The following is a 24,538-nucleotide window of genomic DNA, read 5'->3' on the forward strand; positions in this document are numbered from 1 at the left end:
GGTCATGACCTGAGCGGAGATCAAGAGTTGGACATTCACCGGACTGAGCCCCCCGGCGCCCCTCCTGCTGTAAGTTATTCTTAAAGTTACCTCAAGTCCTTGTGAAACAAAGCGAGGTAGCACGGTCCTAAAGATGTGGTTTTGTCACCGCTCTGCTGTTGTCCATATTCTGAGGGGTGAGTCAGGCTGGGCTTTCCCAGGTTACGTTTGTCACCGTAGCCTCAGGAGGACTGTGTGCTGGGCTAATGGCTTCTGGCTGTGAGTGCAAATCAGTTTCCTGTGCAACAATCCCCAGATACCTAACAGGTTATTTCCAATTTGCCTGTTCTTTCAGGAAGACCACGTGGCATTTGTTTCAAGATGGAGGTACCATAAAATCAACAAATTTGACAAACCATTCGAATTCCAAAGGGCTTGGGCCGTTCCAATTCAAGAAATAAAGAATTCCTCTACAATATGGAGATAATACTCAGCTATAAACCAAATGCATTCTACGATGTGTCTATCTATTCCATAGACCTTCTTGATGAAAAAGCTACTTTCAGAGAAGCTGCTCGCACAAAACGTGGGGAAAGAAAGCACGTCAACTACGTGCTGCTCATTCTGGTGGAAGACAGATAAAATGTCCTAATTTATACGTCCATGAAATTATATACCATTCAATCCAGAGAGAAATCATCGTCCAAAGATAGAAAAAATTAGAACGTTAAAAAATATAGTTGTCCCAGCTCTAATTCCAGGAAAGTGGAAAGTCAAACTAGGCTAACATTGATGCAGATCTGCTTGGGTGTTCGGGTATTCGAAGAAACAATCGCAGACACACTAGCGGTGAAAGGGAGCAGAACTTAAGAGCTCCAGACCCTACCTTTCTCTCTCCCTGCTCCCCCCTCCCATTTCATAGGCTGTATCAGTTAGGAAGCTTTTGGTTACAAGTAAAGAAAAATTAACCTCAAATTATTATACAAGAGGTCAATCACTCACATAATCTCAAAGTCGAGAGTAAGCTCCGGTGAGCTTCAGCTGAGGTTCAACAGGACCCCGGCATGGGGGTTCCACAACTCTGAGCGTGTTCTCACTCAAGAGTTGGCTTTGTCCTCGTTGTTGGGGGCGGGGGATGCCCCCACTCACCCCACTGTCTGACTGAGACCATTTATGTCACAGGCCTACCCGGGAACTAGTAACTGGGGCCAGAGAATTCCAGGACTTAGGCCTGGGTTATGTATCTAACAATGACCCGATAATGGGGGCAAGGAGGGTGTCAGGGACCACCCTGAACTGGGGATAGGCTCAATCCTGCACAGACGTCACAACTACTATGCGTGGGAGAGAGGAGAGGGGGAAGGATTACAGATGTTCCCAAAGAGGTGTGGCAGAGACTGGCAAACTGTTCAAGCGCAGCTCCCCCTGTCGCCAGGCACACAGGTAGCTCGTTCCTTCCAGCACTCAGTGAACTCAGGTGTGGCCAAGTGGCCAGAGGAACGTGAGAAACGAACATGGACCATCTTCCAGGTGTGGCACCTAAGAACCCCTCCACCCTCCATGCTCTTTCCCCTTCTGCCGGCGTGTCCGTGTAGACTCACAATGACCTTGGGAGCCACATGTTGACGATGGCAGAACCACAGATGGAAGGGACTTGGTCCCTGAATCATCACTTAGAGGAAGCCCGTCCGCTGATCAGGAACATCCATTCAAATTTTACATGACTGAGACGCTTCCATCAAGGCTGAGACTTTTGTATATTTTGGGGTTACAGTGGTCAGCCTACCCCAACAGGTGGAAAAATGAAGGCCCACCAGGTGGGGTGACTTATCCAGGTTACAGTGAGCCAAGGAAACAGAAACACAGAAACACAGGGTGAGATGATCTTACTAGGGGAAGTGAAAACGGCCTTGAGAACGTGTCAGAACTAGGAAGGCACTGGATAAAAAGAGAAGCAAAAGCAACAGGGAGTATCTTTTAGGCAGACCACACGAGCGAGGGGGAAGGTCAACTGCAAGCCCTTTCTATTGCAAAACTTGTCATTTTCCCACAAGTTGTTATCCATCCTTCTCTCCGCAAATAGAATAAATAGAAAGTCCCTCGGATAACTCAGAACACAAACTGCGTCGGAATCCGAATTAGGAACAAGAAGTCTCCTTACACGTGAAAGTGGTATTTGTTCTTTGGCCGAAAAGCATGTGGGGGGTTGCACCGAACCCGAGTGCAGGAGTAGCTATTGCTGTCTGGGCAGCGGCCCCTTCCTCTCGGCGCCGCTCCCCCTGCCCCGCCGCCCCGCTCTGTGACTGCGGTGCCCGTCAGGGAAGCCACCGCTGGCGGCGGGCGTGCCAAGCCAGGCCTGTCCCGGTCCTTCCCAGGGCCTCCTCTACTGGAATCACACGAAGGGGCTCAGTCCCTCTCCGGGCACCAGGCTGTGCAGGGTGAGGCCAACAGCCGTTGGTGAGCACGGTTTCCTCCTGAGCAGAACCGAGCAGCCCAAGACAAGGAAGATGACAGCAAGCGAGCAAGCGAGCGAGCGAGGCGGCGAGAGCCCTCATCCGGTCTGGCCCGGAGCTGGCACGCCCCGTCCTTCCCCCGACTTGCCTGCACAGCCAGCTGATTGCGAGCCGCTCCTTTCGATCGGGCTGATCTCACCTACAGCCAAAAGAATCCTGACCAATATGATCAGGGAAACGGTCTCAAAAACAGACAAACGAAAAGTTCCTGACCTCTCCAGCACCTCAAAAAGTTAAATGAAAAACACAGAAATAGCAAGGCCTAGTACGGACTCGGGAACCAGGCCACGGAGTTTGAATCCAGCGCTCCAGTGTCGAGCTACGAGGCCCTGGGCGGACTGTTCAACTGCCCACTCGCCAGAGGTGAACCTTTAAGGTAACGCCAAGCCCGAGGATTTTCATTAAGGATTAAATAGGTCAACACACGTAAAGTACTCAGAGCAGTACCCGGTATGGAGTAAATATTCAATATGTGATGGCCTTACTGTTGTAGGACGTCAGCCTTAGTGTAGTTTCAAGTCAGTGACCCAGGTGTTAGTAAGTTACGGTGTAACAAGCTAGACGGAGACAGGCACAGAAACAGGCATGGAGCTGATCACAGAAAAGCATGTTTGTCCCACCCCACCTGAGAGCAGCACCATCACACCCAGATCGCTTGTATTTCTTTTTTTTTTTTTTAATTTTTTTTTTTTAACGTTTATTTATTTTTGAGACAGAGAGAGACAGAGCATGAACGGGGGAGGGGCAGAGAGAGAGGGAGGCACAGAATCGGAAGCAGGCTCCAGGCTCTGAGCCATCAGCCCAGAGCCCGACGCGGGGCTCGAACCCGCGGACCGCGAGATCGTGACCTGAGCCGAAGTCGGACACTTAACCGACTGAGCCACCCAGGCGCCCCAAGATCGCTTGTATTTCTAATAAAGGGGTAATTTCTTCAGGTGCCCACCAAGGGGAGGCCACTTCTACAGCCTCAGGCCCCCCACGTGGTCAACAAAAACAGGCTGTGTCAGCCACAGCGCGTTCCTCCAGCCCAGAGGCTACCCGTCCTCTGCTGCCCTCTCCCAGCGCCCTGGTCCTCAGGGCCACCGTGAAGCTGCCAGAAAGGCAAATGCTGTCCCAGAGCAGCCCCCAGGGACGCTCTACCCCTGGGCATTTGGGACCTTGACAGTTTGAATCCTTTGTCCTATCTTCTCTCTCTCTCTCTTCCTGGAATACCACACACATAAAAATCTTAGGGCGTTTCTTCCAGACATAAAATACTTCCTCCAACAGTTACTTACTTCCTTCTTACAGCTCTACCTTCACCAACGTTCTTTCGCTATTTCTGCTGATTAAGTCAGGGAGAAGTTCTCGGCAGAGCGCTTGTGAGGAAAGTGCACAGTCAAAAGTCCAGAGGTCACCAGTCCCTGAATGTGTGGGCGCCGGAGGTGCTCGGCACGTAGCGGGAGGAAGCTGGAGGTGGGCAGGAGCCACAGGTTAAAAAAAAGAAATCTGAATTTGATAACGGGGAGCCACAGGGGGGTTTTAAGCAGGGAAGGGCACAATCGGACTGGCATGCGGTCACTTTGCCCCTTCTCTGAACCTCTGCTTGTAGGGCAGCAGGTCCCCCCGGCCCTCTGCATGAGGGTTCAGGTTATCTGGGACCTAGAGAAATGCAGATTGAAGTTTTACAGAAGAACAGCTTAGGTGGGGTAGAAATTCCCAAAAATTGCCTCATGAGGGAGAAAGCGTAAGAAGGTAGATCATTTTAGCAAGCTGGCTCTACAGTAGTAAAGGCTAAGAATGCTGGGGGCAGGGGCAAGGCCCTCATGCCAGCATTTAGCTAATTCCAAAGCTATCGGGTGGGGAAGAGCCAGGGCCCAGTGCAGGTGTCATAGTCACAGGGCTTTCTAGAACCTGGCTATGGGACAGGTGCGCTGCTCCGAATGGTCAGTTCCGACACACTGGAAAAACAAGTTCATTTGATTCGTATTAGCCCTGACCAGAGAGACCACCTCCAGCCAGCCTACGTTATTTTCTTACTACAGCAGAAAACTGAGCAGGGAGCAAACCACACTGTAGCAAAGCTAGCCCTATAAACAACCGAACCTGAAGCAAAACCCTGCGATGACCCAAGAGATTCACCGTGGGACCTGCAGCAGTCCTACCTACGTTGTAGAAATATTCTTGGCCTCTCAAGACAAACACGGCTTTTGGCACTGAAGACTGGTTTTTGGTTTCCAGGCCAGAAAAGCAGTGCACCCCTGTTTATTTCTCCCTTATCAGTACAGTCAGCAGCACTGAAAGGATTCCTTCTCTTCTGACCCACTGGTGAGACAACACAACTCCAATCAATAAGCAAAGAGAAACAAGAAACATCGGCCACTTCAGTGGTGTGTAACAGATCAGAAGGCATCTTCTACGCCTTCCCGCATGTGCTTGCTTTACCTACAAGGAACTGGGGCTCACAGACGGGTCACCTGACTTGCCCCACACACAGCTCAGCACCAGAGCCAGAATTCAAACCCAAGTCTTCTGATTCCAATCCCCCTGCCCTCGTTGACCACGAGCACAGAAATGGTATGTTCAGATTTCTGAACAAGCACTGCAGAATCAGGGGACAGAGAGACAAGTCTGTCCTCCAGAGAGTGTACCATCTGCAAAGGAAGGCTAGGTCTTACTCATCCTCACATTCCCTGCAAATGCCCGGTGTGGCTCCTGGCCCACAGTAAAGCACCAAATAAACGTGTGCTGAGTGACGGTTGTGATCCAATCATGCGAACCTACCACACTAGAGAGTTCTCTGTGTAGATGGAGAGCTGAGGGAAGCCTGTGAGGATGCCTTGATGGAGGTCTAATCAAAGTACTGATTTTTGTCATATTGTCCATTATCAGTTTTCACCAGCGTGTTCTGAGCCTGTTGTAAATACCGCTGGACCCAGTGCCAGGCGGGCCCCACGCCGGCCTTCAGCCCAAGGCAAGGCTTTAATACAGCTCCACTCATCTGGAATCTCTGGCTTTTCAAGACCCTGTTTCTGAACACCAGAATAACCGAAAAGCACGGCATAAAGGCTGAGGGAGGAAAAAGGAACAACAAGACTTCCTGCTTTTATCTAAAAATATTAGGGCAGGAAAGGAAGCCGCTCAAATGTAGTGAATGACTACGTAAATAAAGTAGGTTTTTACTACATACCGACTCCAGCTTTAAACGTGTGGTTACAAACTAAGAAAAAACAGTGTCTCTACATGGCTTTAAAATGAAACCAGAACCATTTCTGCAAAAATCAAGCAACTCCGCTAATGAGATCCAAGCTCAGCATTCCAGGTATTCAATTTCTTGCTTGCTTCTATACGACAAACCCCCTGGACAAGAGTACAATTTGCAAACCTGCACTGGAGGGTTTGACGCACAGTCTGATGCCCAGGCAGCAGCACAGTGCAAGGACCAGACAGTAGAACTATTTCTGATGAATATCCTATGAATATCAAAGGTACCCGGGGACAAGGGACAAGCTCAGGCACGTGTTCCAGCTTTGCCAATACCTGCAGTGTGACCTTGGGCATGTCTCCTAAATCCCTTAGGGCTTCAATTTCATCCTCCGTAGAACGGGAAAGGTGGATATGGTAAAGGTGAAGGTCCCAATAAGGAATAAAATTGTAAGAAAATGAAAGATTGCAATAAGTAAGTGTGACTTACCTGAGCCAAGGTTATATAAACTTTTAATAAAATACAATGCTTTTTCATTATAGACTGCTCAAAATGTTTCAAAGCCTGCCCTGACAGAATTGTTTTTTTAAATCAAAACTTAAAGATAGGATTTATTTTTACAAGTAGGCTCTAAGGATAGGATCGCAGATATGCATAAACACCTGTGTAAGAAGATGTACATGGCAGCATTTGTAAGTGTTTTGAAGACATTGTAATGACATGGGAAGATAGTTGTAATTTATTATTAAATTTACAAGTCAGGATATAAAACTACAGAGAAGCATGAGTTCAAGCCCCATGAAAAATAAATAAATAAACAAACAAACAAACAGAAGTACACTTAACATTTAAATTTAAAATTTCCTATACATGCACAGGAAAAAAGAATGTAAGTAGTAATTTATATAATATTAATATATATTAATATATACACACACACACACACACACATATATATATATATACATATATATATATTAGTATAAAATGTTAATAAGGGTTCCTGCTAGGTTATAAAACTGTAGAGGACCTTGTTTTCACTCATTAATGTAGAAAAGAAAACTGTATTTCACATTATTGCAAACTGAATTCAGTAATGCAGTTGACATTTGAAAACACATTTAAACTATGAATCCAGTACTACACATTTTTTTTTAATGAATATACTACAGCACTATAAAAGTATTTTCTCTTCCTTATGATTTTCTTGATAGCATTTTGTTTTCTATAGAGAACACATTAATACATGTTAATCACTTATAGTGTTAATCAACTACATGGTCAGTAAGACTTCTAGTCAAAAGTAGGCTATTAGTAGTTACCTTTGGGGGAGTCAAAGTCATACATGGATTTTTCTGAACATGCAGGAGGTCAGCACCTCTAACCCCCGCATTGTTCAAAGCTCAACTGTATATTTTAAATTATTTTTTAATTGTCTGTAAGCAGCAAGCAGCATTCATTTGAGGGATGCAAAGTTTTTAAAATATCAAAAATCCAATTAAGGCCATGTCACACCAATAATTCCAAGAAAAATCAAGTGATCATTATGTGATTAGATGAAACAAAAAGGGGGCAGGAGCTTCTGATAAAATTCGACATTTGTAACTTTTTAAAACCACCCATAGAAAACAGGCCTAGAAAGCTATTTCCTTAATAATAAAGCACATCAAAGTATATTGTCTTACGAGCAACACCCAAGATCACACCTAAGAATGAGGAACTGGAGATATTACCATTAAAATCAGGATAAAAAAGATGCATGCTAAAACTATTATTGACAATGTTCTGAAACCCCAAAAACAATCCAATAAGGAAACGGATTAAAAAGTATTACTTTGAGAAAGGAAAACCCCAAACCATCAGTCACCTAATAATGTAAACATTTATCTCAAAAATCAAAGACACTATACACTTAAGATTCATCTATTTCTCACTGTCTCTCTCTCTCTCTCTCTCTCTCTCTCTCACACACACACACACACACACACACACACAATCAACTAACTATAGAATGTTTAGTAAAATTCAGCAATATCGATATATTTTATCTAACTGAAATAATTAGTTAAAAGATTTAAAAAACAAAAGATTCTGGCTCCAACAGAATTATCTTAAAAAGACATGACCCCCATGTGAAAATGCATAAACTAAGATTCATGAATAGTAAATATCATGTTCATGGACAGAAGAAGGCTGTAAAGCTATCAGTTCTTCCTAAATTACAGCAGATTTAACTCTAATATGATCAAAATGCCCCCAAAATTTGGGAGTAGATAAAAATCATCCTAAAACTGACGTGGAAAAATAGACAAAAATGAGTTACAAAGGTTTTTTTCCTGGGACATAATGGGGAAAAGGATTAACCTTACCATACATTATTAAAACAGAAAGCTACAAAAATGAAATCAGTGCTGGGAATGCAAGCTGGTGCAGCCACTCTGGAAAACAGTATGGAGGTTCCTCAAAAAACTAAAACTAGAACTACCCTATGACCCAGCAGTCACACTACTAGGCATTTATCCACGGGATACAGGTGTGCTGTTTTGAAGGGACACATGTACCCCCATGTTTATAGCAGCACTATCAACAATTGCCAAAATATGGAGAGACCCCCAAATGTCCATCGATGGATGAATGGATACAGAAGATGTGGTATATATATATACAATGGAGTATTACTCGGCAATCAAAAAGAACGAAATCTTGCCATTTGCAACTACGTGGATGCAACTAGAGGATGTTATGCTAAGTGAAATTAGAGAACTTCATGTGACTTCATTCATATGAGGCCTTTAAGAGACAAAACAGATGAACATAAGGGAAGGGAAACAAAAATAATATAAAAAACAGGGAGGGGGACAAAACAGAAGAGACTCATAAATATGGGGAACAAACTGAGGGTTATTGGAGGGGTTGTGGGAGGGGGGATGGGCTAAATGTTTAAGGGGCACTAAGGAATCTACTCCTGGAATCATTGTTGCGCTATATGCTAACTAATTTGGATGTAAATTTTAAAAATTAAGAAATAAAATTAAAAAAAAAAAAAAAATATATATATATAAAATGAAATCAGTGCTGTAATAGTACAGGCAAAAATAGATAACCAGAAACAGATAACCCAAAGATGTGATCAAGATTAAAGAATAAGCCTGTAGGGAATAAAAATAATTATTCACATAAAAAGTGCTGCAATAATAACTAGCTGTTCTGAAGTGCTAAGATCCTACCTCACACCAAAATATCCAAATACCCAAAATAAACGCCAGATTGAAAACACTAAATGTTGCAATTAAATAAACACACAAAAAGTTTTAAACATATGAATAAATACTTGACTATATCTGGATGAGTAAGGACTTAGGCTTGAAACAAAGTAAGAAAAATGAAAATGATCAGTGTAAGAGAAAAGGAATCCACTTATAAAGTCAAGCAAATTGAAGTAAAACACTAAATGTAAATTGAAAGTGTGTATGAAATATACATCAACTGCATAGCCTGGGTTTTTCTTAGTGACGTATTTTCTGGATCTATCCACTAACTGACTCCAAAACGATGTTTCTCCTAGAATAATGAGTACTCTTAGCACCGGAACTGCAGTTTCCAACACCATTTCCCACTAACGGCAGCAGGGCACCCTGGAGCAAAGGCTCGTTGCTGGGCCGGGACAGGGAAGGTACAAGCTAAGCCTGGGACAACTGGTTGTGCTTTCAAAGATTAACAGAATCATGTTAAAAGAATACAGAAGTCGGGGCACCTGGGCGGCTCAGTTGGTTAAGCGTCCAACTTCGGCTCAGGTCGTGATCTCGCGGTACGTGGGTTCGAGCCCCATGTTGGGCTCAGTGCTGACAGCTCAGAGCCTGGAGCCTGCTTCTAATCCTGTGTCTTCCTCTCTCTACCAATTGCTTCTCTCTCTCTCTCTCTCTCAAAAATCAATTTAAAAAAAAAAAAAGAAAAGACAAGACTATAATGGACCCAAACACATCCAACCAATGAAAATCCCTATGTCCACAATTACGTTTTTTAAAGATGAAAAGCAAAAAAACAAATAAAAACAACAACATATTCATTCCCATCGGAGGCAGCAACTCCTTAACTATTAAAACTGTTAATAAAGGGAAAAACTTACCCTGCCTCTTTAACAGGAACTATATTTTATAGCAATTAAATAGCCCTGGCCCCAGCTGATGAAGGAAACTTCTGCTTTACACAGAACATCAACTACTGCATGTAGAAAAGCAACTGAATTAGGAAACATCATTCATTAACCCTGATCAGAATTGTTATTTTAGATAATGATTATCAACTGGCGCTTTAAAAAAGAAAAAAAAAAAAAAGGCAGGGAAAAAACCAAGGTGAATAGCCTCTGGTAAACTGCACATTCATATGGCGCCCAGTGCCACACAGATCGCTCTCTGGTCTTATGAGGGGAAACTGATGCAAGAGGCAGGGATCAGCTTCTCATCACCCTAACCCAGTGTGCAACCTGAGCATCCATAATGGTGGGTCAGTCAGATCTTCTGTGCCTTCTGATGGGATTCATGGATCACCAATGGTGTGTTCTAGCCAAATATACGTAACTTTCATCCATTTTAGGTCCAACTTCCAGTTTACAAGAAATAGAGCAGAAAGAAAGCAAGCTAAATGACACCGCAAGGAAACCAGAAGACAAATCCAGAAGTTAGGACAAAGTGGTCAGGTGTCTTTAACAAGTCAGTGTGACAAAAAGTAGGGGGAAGGGAAAAGGACGTGCTAGGTTAAAAGAGATGGAAGGATCTTACCAAGCAGATGCAGTGCAGAGGACATTTCTGAGATCACAGGGGTATCAGTGGAGTCTGTTATGGGTATTAGGTAAAACACTACTAAAATGGAAATGTACAGATTGGCTACAAAAAAGTCCATGGCAAAACAATATGTACTTATGGTGGTTCCTCCAAAAGTCAAAAGTAGCATCACCGTATAACCTATCAGCTCCCCTCCTGGGTGTATATATATTCAAAAGAATCGAAAGCAGGAACTTGAAGAGATTTGTACGACCATGTTCACAGCAGCACTATTTAGGATAACCAAAAGGCAGAAGCAACCGAAGTGTCCGTCAGTGGATGAAAGGATAAACGAAGGGTGGTATAAACGCACAGTGGAGCGTTACTCGGCCTTAAAAAAACACAATGAAATTCTGAGACACGCCACAACACGGACGAATCCCCAAGACACATCAAGTGAATTAAGACAATCACAAAAGTACAAATACCCTATGATGCCACCTGTGTGAGGTACCTAGAGCAGTCAAAAGTCGAATCGTGGCTGCCAGGAACTGGGCGGGGGGGGGGGGGGGGGGGCGCGGCGGGGGTGGGGAGAAGGAATGAGGAGTTGGTATCTAATGGGTAAGAGGTTCCAGTTTTGGAAGACGAAAAGGTTTTAGAGACCGGTGGCGACGATGGTTGCACGAGAACGTGGTTGCACTTCATGCCACTGAACTGCACACATGAAAGTGATGCAAATGGTAAGTTTTATGTTAGAGTACACTTCGCCATAATTTTGTTTTAAAAAGTACATAGTATATGACCTGATTTCGGTGGAAAAAAAATGTGCATATATGAACAGAAAAAGTCTGGAAGGATCCACGCTAACATGTTATAATAAATGATCTCTAGGTTGTGAAAACTGCATTTCAGCGTTTCTTAATTTTCTACAACACCTGTACTATGTACTACTTCTGTAACAGAGATGACACTGTATAAAGCAAACAGGAAAAGCATTCAGAGTGCTACATTTGATTTCATTATATATATATAATATATATAATTTAAAAAACTACATTCAATAAAAAGGAAAAGGCTGGAGAAAAAGATCTGCAATAAGCATGAGATCAAAACTTAATTCCCAAGCATATTTAAAAAGCTCTTACAAATAAAAATTTTTAAACTCTAAAGCCCAAAGAGAGAAACAGGCAACAGGCTTGAACAAGGAAGCGCCAGTTCCGCTGAAGAGGAAGTTCAAGGGTCCAAAACTCTCTTGGGAAAAAAAAACAAAACAAAGATGATAAACAATAAATGAAATAAACGCAAATTAAAATACCAATAAGATACCATCTCTCACAATCAGATTGTTGACAGGAAAGCCTAACAAGCACTCTCAGGCGCTCCTGTGATATTAAAATGTGATCACATCTTTCTGGAGGGCAATTTAAGCATATATATCAAGAGCTTGTACAAGTTACAATATTATGAACCACTGATACACGAAACACAGATAAAATCTCAAAAACAGACTGGTGAGTGTTCCCTAAGAGTACATACCTACTAAGTAATTCTGTGTGTGTATGTGTTTGTACCCGTGTGTGTTTGTTCTAGAACAGGCAAAGCTAACCTACGTGCGGAAAACAATCAGAAGGGTGCTTGCAGAGACGGTGGGGAAAGAGTACATGAGAAGGGGAATGTGGGAACTTTCTGGGGTGATGACAATGTTGTATACCTTGACGGAGGTTCGGATTACACAGATGTCTGTATGCATTAGTCAAAATGCAGCAAATGTACAGTAAGTATTTGTGCATTTCACTGCAGTGTGTAAATGTTACCTCAGAAGGAAAAAAATACTGAACTCTAATGATACGCATGTTGGAGCATTTAAGAGAAAGTGTACTGATGTCTGCAATTATTTTAAATTTTTTTTTTTTTTTTAACATTTATTTACTTTTGGGAAACAGAGACAGAGCATGAACAGGGGAGGGGCAGAGAGAGAGGGAGATGGAATCTGAAGCGGGCTCCAGGCTCCGAGCTGTCAGCACAGAGCCCGACACGGGGCTCGAACTCATCATGAGCCATGAGATCGTGACCTGGGCCAAAGTCGGATGCTTAATTGCCTGAGCCACCCAGGCGCCTCGGTCTGCAGTTATTTTAAAATGCATCAAAGAAAAAGGAGATGGACAGTTGGATAGATGTGATAAAGCAAGTATAGTAAAATGCTAACGTAAAAATACAAGAGTTAGGTAAACGAGTGTCCACCGTAAAACTCCTTCAAGAATGCTGCATATTTGGGGTAGCCGGCTGGCTCAGTCAGTAAAACATGTGGCTCTTGATCTCCAGGTCATAAGTTCAAGCCCCACAATGAATACAGAGAAGAAAGAAAAAGGAAGGAAGGAAGGAAGGAAGGAAGAAGAAATGTTGTATAGTTGAGATTTTTCATAATATTAAGTGTTAAACATACTAAAAAGTAGCGAACAGCCATGAGGCAGCCTTCTGGAGTATGGGAAATGTTCTATCTCAATCTGTTTGTTATATGCAGCACACGTGGGTAAGATTTTATCAAGCTGTATGTACACTTTAAGATTTTGTACACTTTGCTTACTGCATTTACACCTCAGAAAAGTGTTTTAAATGAACAGCAATCAGAATTAGGACACTGAAGTGTGTATAATTGGGGCACCTGGCAGGCTCAGTCGGTAGATCATCCGACTTTTTTTTATTATTAAAAAAAATGTTTTAATGTTTATTTATTTGCTTTTGAGGGAAAGAGAGAGAGCACAAACAGAGGAGGGACAGAGAGAGAGGGAGACACAGAATCCGAAGCAGGCTCCAGGCTCTGAGCTGTCAGCACGAAGCCCGACGCCGGGCCTGAACCCATGAACCTCGAAGTCATGACCTAAGCCAAAGTTGGATGTTTAACTGACTGAGCCACCCAGGTGCCCCAGATTATCTGACTCTTGATCTCAGGGTCATGAGTTCAAGCCCCACATTGGGTACAAAGCCTACAATTAATTAATCAATTTTTAAAAATAAAGTACATTTAATTAACATCCTCAAAAGGATAAGGGAATATGCTGCAACCAAAACACATGAATAAGCAGTAATGAAGGGAACAAAGCATAAATCTTGAAGACAAAGACTGTCTGATCTAAGAGCTCCATGGGGCCAGAGAGCGAGGAGGCCTTGAGGGCTGAGTCAGAGAGCCTTAAGCCCAGGCTCAGCAGCCCTCTGGACTCCCGCACAGAGATGGGAAAAGGAAGCAGAGACACAGAGGACAGATCCAGAAGAGTCTAAAACCCACCATCTGGAGAGAGCTGTAGAAGGAAAGGAGGAAATGCAAGAGGGACATTTGAGGAAATAATAGTTAAATGTTTCCTAGAGCTAAAGAACAAAACTGTTCAAAAACTCATTTTAATCACAGTTACTTAAAGTCATCTACATGGACATAGGAGAAACACCACCATTTTCTGAGAAGTATCTCCCGATTGTGCAATTTCAGTGATCCTTGCTCCTTTCCCTATTTTTCAAGTTGTCTGCAATGAACACGACTTTTACAATAAGGAAAGGTAACAGTTCACTTTTATAAAACAAATCCAGAATCAAGAGACAAGAGAGGCTTCTCAAAATCTCCCACCTCTTGGGGCGCCTGGGTGGCTCAGTCGGTTGAGCGTCCGACTGTGGCTGAGGTCATGATCTCGCAGTCCATGGGTCGGAGCCCCACGTCGGGCTCTGTGCTGGCAGCTCAGAGCCTGGAGCCTGCTTCGGATTCTGTGTCTCCCTCTCTCTGCCCCTCCCCCACTCACACACTCTCAAAAATAAATAAAAAATTAAAAAACAAACAGAAACCAACAACAACAAAACTTCCCACATCTCCTTCCTCTGGCTGCCGCCCTGTGCTATCACAGTGAACCTGCTTCTAAGTGCTCACCACAAATATGGGTACGTTACTTGATCTCTTTACATTTTTGCTTCTTTAGATCTTCAACAGGGACAATAAAATCCCCCCTTCCTGCCTCACAGGAGTTTGGGGAGCATCAAATGAGGTGATATATAAAACTAGCACTTGGTGAGCCACTGAGCGCTATACAAATGGCTACATGTTATCACAACTTCGAAGCTGGTAAACCCTAAAATGAGTCACCCTCCACCGCCAGCACCCCTCACTCCCCAAATCCAATCTGTCCTCTGGCCTACCAGCTTTTCCTTTGCTCATTCCCTCCTTCCCAACCCACTGCATGACATGAATTATACCTGGTCTTATCTTGTGCCCAAACCACGGCCCCAGGCCCTGCCTTCCCTCACCCACCCCTCACAACTTCCTCCTAAACCTTCACCTTCCTAAAATACGCTTATTTTATAAGGACCCTGCTGAAAACAAGAAGCCTTTGGGAGTTGTCAAGGTTTGTAGGATGGACTTCACAACCTCTTCACCCTGGCTTTTGGGTCCTCCCTCCCACACATGGTCAAGTTCCTCAAATTCTGCAACAAGCCAACACCTCCCACCCCAGGCAATCCCCCATCCTGTACCTATCTAGGTCCTCCCGGCCTTTCCCAGGCAGAGGGGAAGGGGTTGACCCGGGCTCTCTCTGCACCTTTTGACCAATCCAGATCTAGCTCCTGCCAGTTCTCTAAACACCCTCTCCATCCCTTGGGTGCAACCCTCACTTCGGGGTCAGAGGCCTGCCCCTCTTTCCTTATGCCCTGAGGGCAGGGCCTGGCAAAGTCCTCTGACATCCTCTATACTAGGCCCTGGAATTGATCTGCTAATCATTCTAGTACTTAAACTTTCTTTGCCTAACTGGATTTCATAGGAATTATTTCTTCGGTTCTCTTTGTAGCTTTGATATCTATGTGTATATCATATCTTTTTTTTTAATTTTTTTTAACGTTTTATTTATTTTTGAGACAGGGAGAGACAGAGCACGAACGGGGGAGGGTCAGAGAGAGAGGGAGACACAGAATCTGAAACAGGCTCCAGGTTCTGAGCAGTCAGCACAGAGCCCGACGCGGGGCTCGAACTCACGGACCGTGAGATCGTGACCTGAGCCGAAGTCGGACGCTTAACCGACTGAGCCGCCCAGGCACCCCTGTGTATATCATATCTATTCCCACATAAGATACTGTTTAGCTATTATGCTTTAAATAAAAAGCTGTGCTTCATAAATTCTTCTATAACTTCTTCCTCTCAACATTCAGTTTTTGAAATTGACCTATGTTGATACCTACAGCTATAAACCATTCATTTTCAAAGCTATAAAATATCTTTTTGATATATATGAGTACCTCACAACTTATTTATCCATTATATCGTTGATGGATATTTAATAAAACATTTGCTATTAGAAGCAATGCTATCATGAACATTCCTGTGCACGTTTCTAGCTCACATGTGTTAAGTTTCTAGAGTGAGGCTGCTAGGTCACAGGGTCACACAATCAACCGTACCTGGTAATGACAATGGTCCTCCCCAGTGGATGAAATACTTCTACCTACAGCGCTGAAGATTGCCTCAAAATACTGTCAAGCGTTTAAATGTTTGCCAATTCATGGGTGTAAAATGTTATTTCACTGTGGCTTTAATCTGCATTTCCCCAATGGGGTCAAACATCTTTTCATGTGTTTATTAGCCATTTGGTTTCCTCTATAATAACAGGCCTGTTCCTGTCTTTAACTGTTTTTCAACCTGGCTGTCTTTTTCTTAATTGACGTGCAGGAGTTCTATATATTCTGGGTCCTCATCCTTTATTGGTATTGTGTGTTACAAATTTCTTCTTCCAGACGATGGCTTTCCTTCCTTTTCACTCTCTTTTGATAAGAAGTACTTTAAGGTAGTTGAATTTATCAACCCTTTCCTTTCTGGTACATCGTTTGTGTGAGTTGTTTAATAAACCCTTCCTTACCCAGAGGTCATGAAAGGATTTATATTTCCTTTTAAGAAAAAAGTGTTAAAAACTTCAAAAAGGAAGTTATAGAAGTGGTCCATAAGCACATAAAAAGTACTCAAAATTATCAGCCATCGAGGAAATGCAAGTCAAAACCACAATGAGAAACCACCATACATCCACCAGGAGGGCTAAAATTAGGAACCTGGTAACACCAAACTGTGGCAAGGATGTGGAGCAACCGAACCTTGACTACCCTTTGTTGGCAGGACTGTGAAATTGTAGAACCACCTCGGGAAAGGTCAGGCAGCTTCCTAAAAAGCTGAACATACAGCTGTCCTATGATCCCGCAACTTTGCTTGGTATTTCCCCAAGAGAAATGAAAGCATATGTCCACAAGATAATTTCTACTAGAATATTCACAGCAGCTTTATGCATAATCGCCAAAAATCAGAAACAGCCCTGTTGTTAACCATCACAAGAGAAGGGAGAAGTGGAATGGGATGGAGTCCTACAGCAGAATGCGACTCAGCAAGAAAAAGAACAGGCTACTGATGCACGTGACACAGACCAATCACAAAAATACTGCGCTGAGTGCAAGGAGCCTTACACAAAAGAATACATGTTTTAAGATTCTATTCCTATGAAGCCTAGAATAGGCAAAAAAAAAAAAAAATTATAATGGATAAAAATCACATCAATGACCGCTAGTAGGTGGGGTTAGGAATGGGGAAGGAGCACGACCTGAGAACTTGCTGGGGGCACAGTAGTATTCCGCATCTGGGCAGAAATCTGCATTTAGATGGTGCATACATTTGTCAAACAAAAAGGAAACAAATTTATGGGGTGCGTGGGTGGCTCAGTTAAGCGGTTAAGCATCAGACTTTGGCTCAGGTCATGAACTCTCAGTTCCTGAGTTCGAACCCTGCATCGGGCTCTGCACTGACAGCATGAAGCCTGCTTGGGATTCTCTCTCTGCCCCCTGTTTTCTCTCTCAAAATAAATAAACTTAAAAAAAAAAAGGAAACACGGGCGCCTGGGTGGCTCAGTCAGTTAAGCATCCGGCTTCGGCTCAGGTCATGATCTCACGGTTTGTGAGTTTGAGCCCCGCATCGGGCTCAGTGCTGACAGCATTTTGGGAGCATCTGGGTGGCTCAGCTGGTTAAGCTTCCAATTCTTGATCTCAGCTCAGGTCTTAATTTCAGAGTGAGTTCAAGCCCTGCATTGGGCTCTGTGCTGGATGTGAAGCCTACTTCAAAACAAAACAAAACAATTAAAAAAACTTTTTTTAAACATTTATTTATTTTTGAGAGACAGAGACAGAGCATGAGCAGGGGAGGGGCAGAGAGAGGGAGACACAGAATTTGAAGCAGGTTCCAGGCTCTGAGCTGTCAGCAACAAGCCTGATGCGGGGCTCGAACTCACAAGCCATGAGATCATGACCTGAGCCGAAATCGGATGCTTAACCAACTGAGCCATCCGGGGGCCCCACAAACAAACAAATTCTGAACTCTAGTAAGTGATAGGTGTACTGAAGTGTTCAAGGATTAAGTATACTGATATGTGGAACTTTGAAATGCATGCAAAAATAAAACGGATTGCAATGGACAAAGGCACAGAAAGATGTGACAAAGCAAATACAGGAAAACGTTCACTGCAGCATCTAGGAGGCAGGGAGAAGGGGGTATACATTCTTTCAACTTTGCTGTAGGTTTGAAAATGTTCACAATATCAAAGGACAAAAACATATTTTCAAATGGAAGAGACCAGCTTTAAAAAATAAGATCTATTTGGGGCGCCTGGGTGGCTCAGTCGGTTAGGTGTCCAACGTCGACTCAGGTTATGAGCTCATGGTTTGTGGGTTTGAGCCCCGCGTCAGGCTCTGTGTGGACAGCTTGGAGCCTGGAGCTTGCTTTGGATTCTGTGTGTGTGTATGTGTGTGTGTGTGTGTGTGTGTGTGTGTGTGTGTCTCCCCTCCCCTGCTCATGCTGTCTCTCTCTCTCTCTCTCTCTCTGTCTCAACAATAAACATTAAAAAAAATTTTTTTAAATAAGACCTGTATCAGCAAAGTCTGCCTTTGAGAAAGGTGACTGAAAGAAAAAGATCAATCCTTACATGTGATAGTGTCTCGGGAGTTTGCAAAACACTTTTACACCAATTATTTTAAGTGATCCTCACCAAAACCTGGGTATTCTAGCCTCATTTACACTTGAGGAAACTTGGGATCAGAATCTGGCAAATATCACACAGCAGGTGCCCGACGGAGCTGGACCTAAAAGCGAAGGTCTCGGGCGCTTCTTCCTGGGTTCCTTCAAACACACCTCACTGGGGAGCTGCCATCATCTCCAAAAGGCTGAAGGCCACATGCAAACTGCCCACGTGCCACTAGCTCTTTGGGCTGTCGCACGAGCAGAGTGACAGGAGCTGAAAGGGGCTACGGTCGCTAGCAGCGCGGGGAAGAGACACAAGCAGACAGTGAAACAGCGCGACTCAACACCCCAAATCTACTCCAAACCCATTCAGAACAAAAGCACTGGCAGGCCGCACACTGAGCTCTCTGAGGCCACCTTCAAACCTTAGGGACCTCTGTGACATCCTTCCCGTCTGGGTGGACGGACAACCTGCGTACGGTGCCTAAGACACTGCAACACAAAACCTATCACAACACTTCTCTGACCAGACGCTCCGCCACTCTCCTTTCCAGAGCAGAACCACGGGAGAACAGAAGGAGGGGACCCAGGAACATTGCTCAACGCGAACGCGGCCAAAACTGAAGGCAAAAGCTTTTAGTAACCACCCCGCACGTTAATCACTGGCTGCAGGGTATTTTGGCTTTTTGTTAAAGCACACACAACACACCCCGACACTTTTTGTTAATTTAAATAAGGTGAACCAGACCTGTGGAACGTGAACGAAAGCCCTTTCGGCCTTAGAGACCGGTGTATTATTTATCCAAACATTCACTGAGTGCGCCAACCACTTCGGGAAATGTAATGAAACCAGGACAGAGTCCTTGTCCTCAAGAGGCCTGTAATCCAGCAGGAGGCTCAGGACAGATCTCCCAGGCCTACTCGGCCTACAGGGGAAGATCTAAGAGCAGAGAAAAGAGAGTTCAAGTACAACCAGAGGCTCAAGAAAGATTTCAGCTGGGCCTTGAAGATGCAGACATGCAGAGCTGGGGGTGGGGAGTGTGGTGCTCTGGGCAAAGGCTGATGGGAAGAAATAGCTCCGAGGGGGCTCCTGGCTAAGGAAGGCCACCTGAAGCCTGAGCAGGAGGAAGGGAGGGTGAAAAGGACTCCCGAGGGATGCCTGCCAACTCTTGTCAGAGAGCAAAGAGAACAAATTAGAGGGCCCCACAGACGTCTGACTTCGGGAGTTAGCCGGGGCAGGGCCAAATATGGCTGCGACTCTCACGAGAGCGGGAACCCAAGGGAGGGCTGAGTCAATTTCCCCAGCAAGTCATGACTTAACAAAACCCTGATAATGTGCATTCAGGACGCCTGCTCAAAACCCAGGTGGACCTGTGACACCTGCAGCCTGGCAGAAAGCCAGAGGATGGGAAATGTAACGGAGAGAGGGAGTTAACAGAGAACAGCCCAGGAGCAATGGGTTTGAATCCCTAACTGCATACGCCTAACTGTAAAAGCGTGGGTGAGTTTCCAACCTACAGCGTCTTATCTGCAAACGGGAAACGACACCCGTCATCTCCCAGGATTGCACGGATTACATGAGATAACATCGGTAATACATACATGCAGCACAATGCCCACAACATCAAAAGCATCCAAGGAACGGTGGGTATTGCGTCTATGAGTAGGCTGCACTCCAGGAACTTCCGAGTCCGGGCCTCCTACCACGCTTCACGGTATTGAGAAACCAGGCTGAAGCCACTGACCTTGGACAAGACCAAAGGATTACTCACGTCCTAAGCAACTTCTCCCTCGGTTCTTTGATTTTTAATTAAAAAAAAAAAAAAAAAAAAAAAAATCTGTCCTTTAAGGCATGTGAGGTTATCCTGAGACATCTGCCTCACCCTGTACACTCACATCACGAACCTTCTGGTACAAGGGGAAAAACCAGTGTCATGAGCCACTTCACAGGGAGCATCTGTGCCAGAAGGGACCACAGGCCTCATCCCAGCCCTCACAAGGAGGGTCTAGGCTAGCCCAGCGTCAGTCTGGGCTGATAAGAGTTGTGACACTCAAAACATCTACCTTAAGAAACACACTTCAAGTTACAGGGTAATGACAGTGCTAGAACAGTTTAGAATATACATGCAAAGTATCATATACATAATAAGAGTTCGAGAAAATATAAAAAGCATTATCTTTATAGCCAGTCCTAGCCAGATAATAAGATTCTATATACCGAAAGGCTTAAGGACACAATGATGAGAGAAGGGATGGCCCTGAGCCACAGAGATAAATGACAGTTACTCATTCCAGGAACAGAAAGTTAGGTCTCACTTTGTCAACTACACTTTCAGAAGGAAACTTTCAATAATTCAAGAATCCACCAAGAATCAGTGACCCCTAATGGGGGGGGGGGAGGAGGGGAAATCAGGCAGATCACACAAACAGAAATTTGCTTCAGTTAGGGAAATATAAAAATTTCATGAATGCACTCTGTACATTAAAGCAGGCGACAAATTTTATTTCATGGCTAAGAAACACCAAGAAACTACTAAACTCTGGATGAGCAGGCTGGTTAGTTTGGCCAGTTTTGAGGAAGAAGGGAAGAAGGGGAAGGCAGTGAAAAATCAGAGAAAATCGGGCGAAGGAAAAGGGAAGGACAGAAGCAGACTAGAGACAGAACGGAGAGTCCGTGTGAGCGGATTCCGAGTGCTGAAGCCAGCAACCCTTGGTGACAGGTTAGTGGAGAGCCACACTACTGTCACCTGTTGTGTACTGCCTGCCCAGCTGCACTAATCCTTAAATCTGTGGAGGGAGACCTACCCTGCTCACCAGCGTGGAAATAGACTATTCCCTGGTATAAATGCTCCTAAGGGGCAATAACCAGAAACTTCCATAAAACCAAATCTAAATCCTTCAGCCTCCACTCTAGTTAAAACCGGTTTCTATTTCCTTTATATGGGCTGGGTGCATTTTCCACTTCAATGGCCTGGTTCACACAATTCCTAATTCAACAGATGTCTGTGGAAGGCCCACTACGTGGGGGGGAAGACAGCAGTGAACAAAACAGACGTGACTGCCATCCTCACAGAACTGGTTAGTGACAAATGGTGGGGGACGGGGGGGGGGGGGGGGGAGGCATGGATCATAGCAGTGCAAGGGGCCGCTTGCAAAAAGGAGGGGGCCTAGGCTCTCCTCTGACACCCTTGCCCCCACGCTCAAATCTTTCAAGGTCAACTCAAGTCCTAGCTAAGGAGAGGGAAAACCAAATAAATCCAAAGGCTGACAAGAAAATATGGAAATGTTACAGTTAAAGCTCACGCTGATTAAAAACCAAACGAAACTCTAAGTGTTCAAACTGAAGACAGCATTCATTATCTGTCACCACATAGACTGTAACTCCCGAAATGAGTAAACAGAACGTTTTTAGTAATAAATAAGTTCATAAAGATGACCCAGCCTAATGTATTCCAAGGCCCTGAAGTACCTTTGGAATCATTAAGAAGCAAATTACATTTACTATGTTTTAATGTTCAGTATATTTCTTGTACTTTGAATATTGGGATCATGTGAGGGATCATGTCCTAACATGTGGCCCAAGACATACCTCAATAAAAAGGCTCTATAACCAAACAAGTTTGGGAACTGCTGACACTCTGAACGCCATTTGGCGATTCCCAGGGTATTTTAGGAAATTCAGTTTTCTGACAAATCCTGCATAAACTTAGTCTGAGCCAGTATTGCCCACACTCATTTGGAAATGTCTCCTTTTTTCATTTAATACCTATTAACGGGCAACAAACTGCTCAGGGAACACATGGGGGATACACTACGGTGTAGGGGACGCGATGCGTAATCAATTTGAAAACGCGATTATCCGTCTCCCGAGCGTTTTGATGAACGGATGTTTCCTACGTAGGCTATTAAAATACAAAAACTTCCCCAATGAAATTCTTTTTGAAATTCACTCGGTGAGATGTTTACTGCATTTTTAAGACAAAACATTTTTTAATGCACCAAAATTGGATCTTAGTGTCTTAATTATAAAGGAACTCAAATTAATCGAATAACGATTTGAGTTTGCTAAATTACTGGAAGCTTATCTTCTCTAAACACGTAGTTTTAGATTTCTAGAGTACATTTGATACTTCATTGTAAAAGATTCATCCTGTTAAAAAATAAAACATGCTATTTACCTCTGCCCTATTACCTGAAATGCCTCAATACAAATATCAGTAACTGAGATGTGTATCAACACATGTACAGTTTGTGAATAACAAGGATTTCTGTGGTTGTGGTGTTATTTATAATGGGATTCCTCCTCTGGAAATACTAATATTACCTTAAACCGTATACTGGAGGTTTTAGGGAATAAAATTCCAGTGACTGAAAAGCTTCATCGTTCAGTTAACCTTAAAGAACCAAGTTCGACACATTCATTTAGCACCTACTACATGCATGCCAATGGATTAGGCACTGTAACGATGCACGCTATCTCTCTGGGCCTCAACTCAAGACAGTGGTCTGACAATGGGACAGAATATGTAAGACTCAAATCAGGGGCTCTCCAGACACCGTGGACAGCGGAAGAACATAGCTGCTGCCCTGGAGATGCTAACAAGACACACAGGTGAATTTTAGCACACCTACACCACCATAAAAAGGCCAGGAAGACACAGGGCCTCTTTCTACAAGTGCTGGTTTGGTGACCTAAAAGGTCATTATTAGTTAATGCAAGATAACCAATATTAGATGTGGGTCAAAAATGTGAAAGCCCTTGTTAATTCCATATTCAATTTCACTTGTGTAATGCTTTTTTTTAAGCCAATGAGTAGGCTTAAAGTAGAAGCATCACAGGGATATTAAGAGCAGCTTGGATTAACAGCCTAAAACCATCTCAGGTGTCTTCAACAATCTGTAGAAGGAATCCCAACTTCCGGTAATCAGAACAAAGTTAGACTTTCACAGAGGGTACTGGAGGGGTGGGGAAATCACTTCGGCTAGGTTACACAACACTAGAAAAAGACTTTTCAGTTTTCTATAGAAAGAGCGTCGTGGACGACTGCTAGAAATTTAACACAGAAAGTGAACAAACGGTATCAAACTTGGGAGGTCTAGCCATCTCCGGTGAGCAAGAAAATCCAGACAATTCTGCAAACGACTTTTAAAAAGCAGCCGCAACGAGAGGGGAGGATGATCAACACTCTGAGGCCATGCACAGCAGAATCCTTTCTTCTGGTTTAATTAAACAGAAATGCATGAATTCCAGCTCTAAAATTTCAAATCCAAGAACTGGAAAGCCGCCGCTGTGTGTCTTCATGAACATCTTTTCCCTTTTTTCCATTATTGTCCCTTTAGAAAAATCTTAAACAGTAAAGCCCAGAAACTTTGACAAAACATAAGCCAAGGCGATACACGCAGGAGAAGACACACAATTCTGAAAAACAGTCACAAAATGTCCTAGTAAGACTACTTAATAAAAAATTAACTTTGTTCTGCTGAATGCTTCAAACGTCGCGTGTCTAATAGTATTTTCTCATTACATATGCTTTAAATACACCACGTATGCTAATGACCGTGAACCTCAAATACGTGTGCATTGAAGCAGAGCTGTTGTGGCTTCAGATTACATTTTAATAGTCTCAAAGAAACTGGGAAATTGCAACCGCATGCATGTGCAAAGCTGACTGACGGAGGGGAAAACAAAACAGGGTGGTAGGACCCAGCGCCTCGGCTTCCCAGTGCTAGCCGCCCTTCCCTTAACATCACGAGAACCCAAAGAACAAAGTTCACGCCGATTTAACGTTTCTGGGGCGCGCCACCATATCCCGGGGGTTCCCCGCTCTTGGAAGGCGAATTGACTCGAGCGCCCGGGTCAAGCTCACGGCGGGCCCTGCCAGCTGAGACTTCGGACGGGTCCCGGGAACCGACGCCGCGGCTCGGAGGGCGTCCCGATCGCAACCCTACCGAGGAGGGTCCGAGGACGCGCGGCTCGGTCTGCCCTCGGGACGCTGCCCCGGCCAGCGGGCGCTGGCGCCCGTCAAAGTGACCCAAAGCCCGGCGAGAGGGCACGCGGCCCGGGAGGGCGCCCCGCCCGGCCCCGCCG

The 24,538-nt window shown here is 44.2% G+C and overlaps 1 protein-coding gene across 4 annotated transcripts in view; it reads right to left on the reverse strand.

The window, feature by feature from the left end:
* PDE8A (phosphodiesterase 8A) overlaps positions 1-24,538 on the reverse strand; it is a 155,671-nt gene that overhangs the window by 128,712 nt on the left and 2,421 nt on the right. The window contains exon 1 of one of the 4 annotated variants that reach the window (XM_042987984.1): positions 982-1,157. The exons of the other annotated variants lie outside the window; for them this stretch is intronic. The gene's annotated coding sequence lies outside the window, so the exon portion shown is untranslated. Of the gene's footprint in view, positions 1-981; positions 1,158-24,538 lie in introns of those variants that run through there. 4 annotated transcript variants of the gene reach the window in all.

Source organism: Panthera tigris, chromosome B3 (genome assembly GCF_018350195.1).
Source record: "Panthera tigris isolate Pti1 chromosome B3, P.tigris_Pti1_mat1.1, whole genome shotgun sequence".
Classification (NCBI taxonomy): Eukaryota; Metazoa; Chordata; class Mammalia; order Carnivora; family Felidae; genus Panthera; species Panthera tigris.